Source organism: Bos indicus x Bos taurus, chromosome 5, assembly GCF_003369695.1.
Source record: "Bos indicus x Bos taurus breed Angus x Brahman F1 hybrid chromosome 5, Bos_hybrid_MaternalHap_v2.0, whole genome shotgun sequence".
In the NCBI taxonomy this organism is placed as follows: Eukaryota; Metazoa; Chordata; class Mammalia; order Artiodactyla; family Bovidae; genus Bos; species Bos indicus x Bos taurus.
The window spans coordinates 78,044,474-78,056,606 of NC_040080.1; the positions used below are offsets into that span (position 1 = coordinate 78,044,474).

The window sequence follows — 12,133 nt, forward strand, 5'->3', positions numbered from 1 at the left end:
ACTAAACAATACTTGTATCAAACAAAGCAGACTTTGAAATTAATACTGTAAAGAAAAAGAAGAGCATTGTATAATGATAAAAAGATTGCTAGAAGAAGAGAAAATGACACTTACTGACATATGTATGCCCAATAGAGGAGCATCTAAATATATAAAGCCAATACTGACAGACATAAAGGGAGAAATCAACAACAATACAATAAAAGTAGGAGACTTCAACACCGTACTGACATCAGTGGAGAGATCATCAAGATAAAAATCAGTTAGGCATCTTCTCCTGCCAGAGCACCAAAATCGAAACTAGCTGTTGAACAACCATTGACAGGAAGACAGTCAGTTCAGTTCAGTCACTCAGTTGTGTCCGACTCTTTGCAACCCCATGGACTGCAGCACGCAAGGCCTCCCTGGCCATAACCAACTCCTGGAATTCACCCAAACCCATGTCCATTGAATCGGTGATGCCATCCAACCATCTCATCCTGTCGTCCCCTTCTCCTCCTGCCCTCAATCTTTCCCAGAATCAGGGTATTCTCAAATGAGTCAGTTCTTCACATAGAGTGACCAAAGTATTGGAGCTTCAATATCAGTCCTTCCAATGAACACCCAGGACTGATCTCCTTCAGAATGGACTGGTTGAATCTCCTTGCAGTCCAAGGGACTCTCAAGAGTCTTCTCCAATACCACAGTTCAAAAGCATCAATTCTTCCGTGCTCAGCTTTCTTTATAGTCCAACTCTCATATCCATACATGACCACTGGAAAAACCATAGCCTTGACTAGATGGATCTTTGTTGACAAAGTAATGTCTCTGCTTTTTAATATGCTCTCTAGATTGGTCATAACTTTTCTTTCAAAGAGTAACCGTCTTTTAATTTCATGGCTGCAATCACCATCTGCAGTGATTTTAGAGCCCCCAAAAATAAAGTCAGCCACTGTTTCCCCATCTATTTGCCATGAAATGATAGGACTGGATGCCATGATCTTAGTTTTCTGAATGTTGAGCTTTTAGCCAACTTTTTCACTCTCCTCTTTCACTTTCATTAAGAGGCTCTTTAGTTCTTCACTTTCTGCCATAAGGGTGGTGTTATCTGCATATTTGAGGTTACTGATATTTCTCCCCGCACAGTGGAACACTCCCCCAACACACACACAATGGTAGGAAGGACACAAACGATAAAATCAAATCCTATACCTGCCAAATGGGTGACCAACAAACTGGAGAACAATAATACCAAAGAAGTTCTTGCACTGTTATGAAGGTTCTAGGCCCCACATCAGGCTCCCCAGCCTACAGATCCAGCCAATGGACTGGAAATCCCCAAGGAATCTGACTTTGAAGGCCAGTGGGATTTGATTATATTACTTCCTCAGTACTGGGGAAAAAAGAGACTCCAATCTGGAAGGGCACAAACAAAATCTTATGTGTACCAGGACCAAGGGGAAAGGAACAGTGACCCTACAAGAGACTGAACCAGACCTACCTATGAGTGTTTGAAAGTCTCCTGCAAAAGCATGGATCAGCAGTGATCCACCATGGAGACAGGGGCACTAGCAGCAACAGTCCTGGGAGGTACCTATCAGGCCTAAGCCCTCTTGGAGTTAGCAACTCCAGGACTGGGTTGCCTCAGGGCAAACAACTAACAGGGAAGAAACACAGCCCTACCCATCAGCAGACAATTGGATTAAAGTTTTACTGAGCATAGCCCTGCCCACAAGTTTCCCCACAGCAAGTTCCTCCCATCAGGAAGCCCACACAGGCCACTTATCCTCATCCAGAGATGGCAGAAGAAACAAGAATTATAATCCAAGCAGCCTCCAGCAGTAATAACACAATCACAGAAACCTTACAGAAATGAAAAGAAATAAGATTATGTTCCAGATGAAGGAACAAGATAAATACCCAGAAAAACAATTAAATGAAGTGGAGATAGGCAACCTTCCAGAAAAAGCAGTCAGAATAATGATAACGAAGATGATCCAGGATGGAGAAGATATCAGAAATATTTACAGAAATGTTTACCAAAGATCTAGTAAAACTAAAGAACAAACAAACAGAAACGAACAATACACTAGAAGGAATCAATAGCAGAATAACTGAGGCAAAAAAATGGATCAGTGACCTGGAAGACAGAATGGTGGAAGCATATGCTGCAAAATTGAATATAGAAAAAAAAAGTGAAAAGAAATGAAGACAGCCTAAGAGACCTCTGGGATGACATTAAATGCACATTCACAATATAGAGGTTCCAGAGGGAGAAGAGAGAAAGGACCCAAGAAAATATTTGAAGAGATAATAGCTGAACATTTGCCCAATATAGGAAAGGAAATAGTCAACTAAGTCTAGGAAGGCAGAGTTCAAAGCAGGATAAAGTCAAGGAGGGACAAACTCAGACACACAGTAATCAAACTGAAAAAATTAAAAACAAACATAAAATATTAAAACTAACAAGGGACAAAAAGACAACATACAAGGGAAACGCCATAAGGTTATCAGACAATTTCTCAACAGAAACAACATGCCAGAAGCAGATGGCACGATATATTCCAAGTGATGAAAGGGAAGAACCTACAACCAAGAATTCTCTACCTAATAAGACTCTTGTTCAGATTTCATGGAGAAATTAAGCACTTTCAGGACTTGCAAGAGTTAAAAGAATTCAATGCCACTAAACCAGCTTTTCAACAAATGCTAAAGGAATTTCTATAGGCAGGAAACACAAGAGAAGGAAAAAATCTACAAAAACAAATCCAAAACAATGAACAGAGTTGCTATAGGTTCATACATATCGATAATTATCTTAAATGTAAATGGATTAAATGTACCAACCAAAAGTCATAGACTGGAAGGGTGGATACAAAAACAAGACCCATACATATATTGTCTACAATAGACCCACCTTAGGCCTGTGGACACTTACAGACTAAAAGTAAGGGAATGGTAAAAGGTACTTCATTCAAATGGAAATCATAAGAAAGCTGGAGGAACAATACTCATATCAGACAAAATATACTTTAAAACAAAGACTGTTATAAAAGACAAAGAAGGACATTACATAATGATCAAGGGTTCAATCCAAGAAGAAGATATAACAATTATAAATCCAAATTCACCCAATAAAGGAGCACCTCAGTATGTAAGGTAAATACTAATAAACATAAAGGACAAAATCGACAATAATACAATAATAATGGGAGACTTTACCACTTTCATCAATGGACAGATAATTCAGAAAGAAAGTCAATAAGGAAACACAGGCCTTAAATGACACTTTAGATGAGTTGGACTTAACTGATATTTATAGAGCATTCCATCCAAAAGCAGCAGAATACACAGTCTTCTCAAGCGATCATGGAGCATTCTCCAAGACTGACCACAAGCTGGGCCACAGGGCGGGCAAGCTTTGGTAAATTAAAAAAATCAAAATCATATCAAGCATGTTTTCTGATCATAATTCTATGAGATTAGAAATAAATTACAAAAAAACCCTCTAAGAAACACAAACATGTGGCAGCTATACAATATGATACTAAACAACCACTGGATCACTGAAGAAATCGAAAAAGAAATTAAAAAATTACCTAGAGACAAACAAAAATGAAAGCACAACAATCCAACATTTATGGGATGCAGCAAAAGCAGTTCTAATCAGGCTCCCTGACTTCAGACTATACTACAGAACCACAGTCATCACAACAGTATGGTCCTGGCACAAAAACAGAAATATACATCAATGGAACAGGATAGAAAACCCAGAAATAAGCCCATGCATCTATGGTCAATTAATCTATGACAAAGGAGGCAAGACAATGTTGGAAAAATAGTCTCTTAACATATAATGCAAGGGTAAAAATATAGTGCACATAGAGTACACATGTTAAAAAATGAAATCAAATCATTCCTTAACTCGATACACAAAAATAAGCTCAAAATGGACTAAAGACCTAAATGTGCGACTGAACACTACAAAATTCCTAGAGGAAAACAGAGGCAGAACAATCTCTGACATAAATCACAACAGTATCTTTTTTGATCCATCTCCATAAATGGAAATGAAAGCAAAAATTAAAAAAACAAAAAACAAAAAAAAAGGATCTTCTTAAACTCAAAAACTTTTGCACAGCAAAGGAAACAATAAAAGGAAATGAAAACCCACAGATTGGGAGAAAATATTTGCAAAAGATATGACTGATAAGGGATTGGTCTCCAAAATTTACAAACAGCTTATGATGATAGCATCAAAACAAACAACCCACTCAAAAAATGGGCAGAACACCAGAATAGATGTTTCTCCAAAGAGGACACACAGATGGCCAACAGGCACATGAAAAAATGTTTAACATCACTAGTTATTACAGAAATGTAAATCAAAACTACAATGATATATCACCTCACATTGGTGAAAATGCCTATCATCAAAAAATCTACAAACAACAAATGCTATAGAGGATGTGGATGGATGGGAACTCTCTTGCACTGTTGGTGGGAATGTAAACCGGTACAGCCACTATAGAGAAAAGTATGGAAATTCCTTAAAAAACTAAATATATTAGTACCATATGACCCTGCAATCCCACTTGTGGGCATATATCTATAGAAAAACAAGGCCCAAAATATACATGCACCCCAGTGTTCATTTCAGTACTGTTTACAAGAGCCAAAACATGGAAGCAACCTAGATGTACATCGACAGAAGATGTGGTATATAATTACAATGGAACAGTACTCAGCCATTAAAATAAATGAAATAATGTATTTGCAGCAACATGGATGGACCTAGAGAGTGTCAAACTGAGTGAAGTAGATCAGACAGAGGCAAAATATCATATGACATCCTTTATATGAGGAATCCCAAAGAAAATGATACAAATGAACTTACTTACAAAAGGGAAAGTGACTCCCAGACTTAGAAAACAAACTTATGGTTGCCTGGGGGAAAGGGATAGTTAGGGACTTCGGAAAGGTCAATACACACTACTATATACAAAACAGATAAACAACAAAGACCTATAGTATAGGACATGGAACTCTGCTCAAATTTATGTGCCAGCCTGGATGGGAAGGGGACTTGGGGGAGAAAGAATACACATATATGTATGCCTGAGTCCCTTTGTGTGAATCACCACAAACTGTGGGAAATTCTTCAACAGATGGGAATACCAGACCACCAGACCTGCCTCTTGAGAAATCCGTATGCAGGTCAGGAAGCAACAGTTAGAACTGGACATGGAACAACAGACTGGTTCCAAATAGGAAAAGGAGTACGTCAAGGCTGTATATTGTCACCCTGCTTATTTAACTTATATGCAGAGTACATCATGAGAAACGCTGGGCTGGATGAAGTACAAGCTGGAATCAAGATTGCTGGGAGAAATATCAATAACCTCAGAAATGCAGATGACACGACCCTTACAGCAGAAAGTGAAGAACTAAAGAGCCTCTTGATAAAAGTAAAAGAAGAGAGTGAAAAAGTTGATTTAAAACTCAACGTTAAAAACACTAAGATCATGGCATCTGGTCCCATCACTTCATGGCAAACCGATGGGGAAACAATGGAAACAGTGAGAGACTTTATTTTCTTGGGCTCACAAATCACTGCAGATGGTGACTGCAGCCATGAAATAAAAAGGTGCTTGCTTCTTGGAAGAAAAGCTATGACCAACTTAGACAGCTTATTAAAAAGCAGAGACATTACTTTGCCAACAAAGGTCCGTCTAGTCAAAGCTATGGTTTTGCCAGTAGTCATGTATGAATGTGAGAGTTGGACTGTAAAGAAAGCTGAGTGGCAAAAAATTGATGCTTTTGAACTGTGGTGTTGGAGAAGACTCTTGAGAGTCCCTTGAACTGCAAGGAGATCCCACCAGTGAATCCTAAAGGAAATCAGTCCTGAATATTCATTGGAAGGACTGATATTGAAGCTGAAACTCCAATACTTTGGTTACCTGATGTGAAGAGCAGACTCATTGGAAAAGACCCTGATGCTGTGAAAGACTGAAAGGAGGAGGAGAAGATGACGACAGAGGATGAGATGGTTTGATGGCATCACTGACGTGATGGACATGAGTTTGAGTACGCTCTGGGAGTTGGTAATGGACAGGGAACTGCATGCTGCAGTCCATGAGGTCTCAAATATTCAGACAACTGAGTGACTGAACTGAACTTACAGGAAATGTAGTGTGAGAACTCAAAGAAGGAAAATTATTTCCAGTTTCAGAAATCCAGTAAAACATCATGAGTTAACCTTGATAAGCAAGGATAGGTACAGAAATTACCAGGAAGAAGGTGAAGTCTCACCCCAAAGGAAAGTACCAACAATAGTGGGAAGTGAGCGTACACACACGAGATTTGGCATTTAGCAAATACTCCACTTTTGCTAGATCTCATGTCTGAGACATGACTGGAAGGGGATATGTGGTCAGGATGAGGAAAGACTTTGAACAGCATGTTAAGGTGCTTGGGTCCCATTCTGTAAGCAAAGGGGAAACACTGGAAAGTTTCTGTAAAGAAAAATCACACAATTCAATGTTTGCTTGAGAAGCTAACTACACAACATGTGAAAAACAGATCAAAGACAAGAATTCTGTTGTCACAGAGAATAATTCAGAAAACATTCTAGTAGTCTGGGATAAGGTGACAACTTCTTGAACAAGAATGGTGACTGCAGAAATAGAAAGGGAGGGAAGCAACAGATACTCCAAACTGCTGAATAGACAAGTTTCAGTGACCGATCAGTCAGTAAATCAAAGGTTAAGAATAAAAAGCAATAGATTACAAGCCACATTTACTTTACTTCAAAAGTCAACTATTGCATTTTTTCCCACAAAGCCCAGATACTCCCTCAAAAGCCCTTCTAGGTGCAACTTCAGCCTTCTCCACCATAAGCCCTAGATTTGCCACAGAGATATAAATGGTGAGGGGAGAGAGAAAATGGTAACATATTACAAAAGTAAATTGCAAAAAGGTACAGATATCTATTAATATCAAACATTCATTTTCATGATGAAGCAAGCTAGCTGTAGATCCCTATTGAGAGGAAAAACTAGAACAGCAACAACAGAACTTGGCATCCCTGAGGGAGAATATTAAGTAAAATGAGGGCTCTGAAGTAGAAAGTAGTTAACATTATTCTAAATCTACCAAAATATTCCTCTAAAGACTCAGACACTAGAATTAAAGCCTAAGTTTTCAAATGTGCATTGACGATCACATTTTCTTAAAACAGAGCATGTTTACACTCTGTTTCAAGGTTCTCTTCTGGCTGATACCCCCAGGTGGCTCACACTGTAAAGAATACTCTTGCAATGCAGGAGACCTGGGTTCAATTCCTAGATAGGGAAGATCCCCTGGAGGAGTGAAAGGCTACCCACTCCAGTATTCTGGCCTGGAGAATTCCATGGACAGAGTAGCCCAGTGAGCTACAGTCCATGGGATCGCAAAGAATCAGACAGGACTGAGTGACTAAAACACACAATTTCCCATATCTAAAATTATAGATGCTATTATTATTAAGCATGTGATATTATTATTAATAATTATTAAGTTCCAGGTGACATATCAAATCAATTAGAAAAAGATTTCAAGCTTCCATGGGAACAAATGCCCAAGAAGTGGTGAGATTGTCGAAGGTCATAAAACCAGTGTCAGAAACATAATGAAAACTCAGAGATTTCCACTGTACTTGCTGACATATTCTGTGAGGAAACAATGTCATATAAAGGACATTAAAATGGCAAAATGACTTAAGTGAAACAAAGAAACTGAAACCATTTAATTTAAATTATGAGGCAAATTTTGTGGTTGCTGTTCAGTTGTTCAGTTGCTTAGTCATGTCCAACTATTTACAACCCCATGGACTGCAGCATGCCAGGCTTCCTTGTCCTTCACCATCTCCTGGAGCTTGCTCAAACTCATATCCATTCAGTCAGTGATGCCATCAAACTATCCTGTCCTCTGTCGTCCCCTTCTCCTCCTTCCTTCAATCTTTCCCAGCATCAGGGTCTTTATAATGAGTCGGCTCTTCACACGAGGTGGTCAAAGTATTGGAGCTTCAGGATCAGTCCTAATGAATATTCTTGACTGATTTCCTTTGGGATTGACTGGTTTGATTTCCTTGCAGTCCAAGGGATTCTCAAGAATCTTCTGCAACACCACAATTCAAAAGATCAAGTGTTCAGCATTCAGCCTTATTTATGGTCCAACTCTCACATCCATACATGACTACTGGAAAAACCACAGCTTTGACTATGCAGACATTTGTTGGCAAAGTAATGTCTCTGCTTTTTAATAAGCTGTCTAGGTTGGTCATAGCTTTTCTTCCAAGGAGCAAGCATCTTAATTTCATGGCTGCAGTCACCATCCACAGTGATTTTTTGAGCCCAGGAAAATAAAGTCTCTCACTGTTTCTATTGTTTCCCCATCTATTTGCCATGAAGTAAAAGGGACCAGATGCCATGATCTTGTTGTTTTTTTTTTTTTTAATGTTGAGTTTTACACCAGCTTTTTCACTTTCCTCTTTCACCTTCATCAAGAGGCTCTTTAGTTCCTCTTTTCTTTCTGCCATAAGGGTGGTGTCATCTGCTTATCTGAGGTTATTGATGTTTATCCCAACAATCTTGATTACAGCTTGTGCTTCATCCAGCCTGGCATTTTGCATGATGTATTCTGTATACAAGCTAAATAAGCAGGGTGACAATATACAGCCTTGACATACTCCTTTCCCAATTAGAAGGGAATGATAAACCACTTCAGCATTCTTGCTTTGAGAACCCCATGATGCAAATATCAAGTTGAAAATCAATCTTTTAGCTAAAAGTATAGTTCAAACTTCACTACAAATATATTTTTATTTTTAAAAATATGTTGTATGACTTTGTACTTTATTTAGTTAATTTTTGGCCATGCTGTGAGGTCTATTGGATCATAGCTCCTCGACCAGGGGTTAATCCAAATGCCCACTGCATTAGAAGGGCAGAGTCCTAAACACTGGCAAGCCAGAGAAGTCCCCAAATATATTTTTCAATTTACTAACTGAACTTACCATTAAGAAAAGCTTTCACTAATAACTTAATATTGATGATATATCGTCTCCCAATGCCTACCAAACCCCACTAGATGAAACCACCAGCATAAAAATCAATTGCAATCAATTTTCTTAATATTTCTGCTTTCATGATTAATTTGAAAGTTGAGATATCAAGGAAAGTCAGAAAATAAGCTATGTTCAAAATAGCTTTAGATCTTTTAGAAGTGCTTAGCAAATAAATGTATTATTTCTGATACAATTCTGAAGTATTAGTCTCGGTAGCTCTCACTCTACTAGCTCTCTCTCTAGCTTTTATATTCTTTGCTTTATAGCAGAGAAACATTAAAACTGACAGAAGACATTAAAGAGGAACAACTGAGCTTTCAATTACCCAGAAAACCATAAATAATATGATACTCCCTTTATGGGAGTTCATTTAGATTTTTTTTTAAAAGTTTGTAAGAATGCTCACAGAGTAATACACATTGAGGAACAAATTTCTCAAAATGATTCTAAAATCACTATAGAAATGTGTTGTTTTTAACCATTTATGACAATATAAACATATCTGGTTCATTACATTCTCTAATAACATTTAAGATTATTCTTAATAAAACTGGAGAAGAAAATGGCAACCCACTGCAGTATTCTTGCCTGGTAAATCCCATGGACAGAGGAGTCTGGTGGGCTACAGTCCATGGGGTCACAAGAGTTGGATATGACTGAGCAACTCAACCACCACTACCACCTTAACAAAACTAATGCATCACTTGTTATTTATTATATTTGTTGTTGTTGTTCAATCTTTCAGTCGTGTCTGATTCTTTGTGACCCCATGGACTGGAGCACACCAGGCTTCCCTGTCCTTCACTATCTCCCAGAGTTTGCTCAAACTCATGTCCATTGAGTCAATGATGCCATCCAACCATCTCATTCTCTGTTGCCTCCTTCTCTTCCTGCCCTAAATCTTTCCCAGCATCAGGGTCTTTTCCAAGGAGTCGGCTATGCATCAGGTGGACAAAGTATTGGGGCTTTAGCATCAGTCCTTCCAATAAATATTCAGGGTTGATTTCCTTTAGGATTGACTGATTTGATCTTTTTGCAGTCCAAAGGACTCTAAAGAGTCTTCTCCAGAGCCATAGTTCAAATGTATCAATTGTTCAGCACTTCTTTAGGGTCCAACTCTCACATCCATACATGACTACTGGAAAAATCATAGATTTGACTAGATGGACCTCTGTTGGCAAAGTGATGTCTCTGCTTTTCAATACACTGTCTAGGCTTCTTACAGCTTTTCTTCCAAGGAGCAAGCATCTTTTAATTTCATGGCTGCAATCACCATCCAAAGTTATTTCTGAGCTCAAGAAAATAAAGTCTGTACTTACTATATACATATTATAAATATATATATATTGTGTATGTGTATACACATTATACATATATATATACACACACACATATATAGACTCAAAGAAAGAGAGCAGCTAATTAGCAACATAGAAAATACTGACTTTATAAACTCATGTCACAACTCAGTCATAATACTATAGTGACATTTTCAAAATCTAAGTAATTATTTTATTTACATTGAATTCTGAAGAATAATTCAATTAATATTCCTACACTTTTCATTTGCCCACTCCATCACCTTTCTCTTTTAGCTTTCATCTCACCCTGCCTTTTGGTTTCTAGTTAAATAGTCCTCTCCTTACTTAATTTCTCCTTCATTAGGTAACTCAGCAGTGAAAAAAGGTAAGAATCAATACTTGGGAAATAAAACTCAAATTATCAAAGTTTGTCACTCATTTGAATTGTTCTCCCCATAGTCTCACCAGGTGATGATGGAAAAAATACAAAAGAATTCCATACATCCCTTTGTGATAGTATTGATAATCATCTACTATAATGATTTCTCCCAGCTTTGTGGTTTCTCTTCAGTCACCAACACCTAAATTCTGATAGGAAGCACCTCTACCCTTAAATCCTAAAATAAAGATACTATAGACATACTTTTAAAATGAAAAGTCAAACTAAAATCAAAGGGGAGAGTGACCAAGAGAGTGAAGTAGAAAGACCCTGAGCTCATCTCTCCCAAGCACACCAAAATCACAACTATCTGTAAAATGGACATTGATTTAAAAAGGAAGAAAAAAAGACTGGAGCCTAGCAGAAAAGATTTTCTAGAGCTAAAGACATAAAGAAGGAACTACAGTGAGATAGGTATGAGGGGCAGACTTGTGATATAATCAAATGCCATCCCTCATGGGTGCACAATCCACAAACTGGAGAATAATTACATCGCAGGGGGTCTCCCAAAGGAGTGAGAGTTCTGAGCACCTGGTGTGGGGCTTTAGCACTAGGAAAATGAGCCCCCACTGCACTTGTCTGTGAAGGTCAGTAGGGTTTTTAATTTCACTAGTCCCATGGGAATGGGAGAACAGAGATCTCACTTTTAAAGGGCAAACACAAAATCTCACTTGCACTGGGACCCATATAAGAGTATAAGCAGTATCTTGATAAGACACTGGACCAGACCTACCTGCTGGTCTTGAGGAGTCTCCTGGAGAGGCAGTGGGCAGCCGTTGCTAAATGGAAGACAGACATGGGTGACACATATATTAGGGAACATTCAACCAGATGAATACTTCTGGAGGCAGACCTATTAGATCATTAGCAAGATGACCTGGCCTCATCCAAGAGCTTATAGGCTCCAGTGCAGAGACACCTCAGGGGAAACAACTAATTGGGTAGGAACATAGCCCCACCCACCCATCAGCAGACAGGATATCTAAAGGCTTCCTGAGCCCACAGCTGCCTACAGACATGCCCCTAGATACCACCCTGCCTACATGAGGGCCAAGGCCCAGCTCCACCCACTGATGTGCAGGCACTGTCCCTCTTTCAAGAAAACCTGCACAAGCCTCTAGACCAGCCTCACTCACCAAGGGGCAGATGCAAGAATCAAGAAACCTATGATCCCATAACACAAGCCAGACCCTACCCTAGAACCAGCTGGTCCCTGACCCTGCCCAATAGCAGACCAATATGACCTTTAGTACACCCAAGACCACATACCCAGCTATGTTAAGAACTGACCCTCCCCGACCAATGAAC

At 38.8% G+C, this 12,133-nt stretch overlaps 1 protein-coding gene across 3 annotated transcripts in view; it reads right to left on the reverse strand.

Moving 5' to 3' along the window:
- CPNE8 (copine 8) overlaps window positions 1-12,133 on the reverse strand; it is a 277,445-nt gene that overhangs the window by 240,855 nt on the left and 24,457 nt on the right. The window contains exon 3 of one of the 3 annotated variants that reach the window (XM_027542564.1): window positions 11,559-11,604. The exons of the other annotated variants lie outside the window; for them this stretch is intronic. The gene's annotated coding sequence lies outside the window, so the exon portion shown is untranslated. The remainder of the gene's footprint in view (window positions 1-11,558; window positions 11,605-12,133) is intronic. 3 annotated transcript variants of the gene reach the window in all.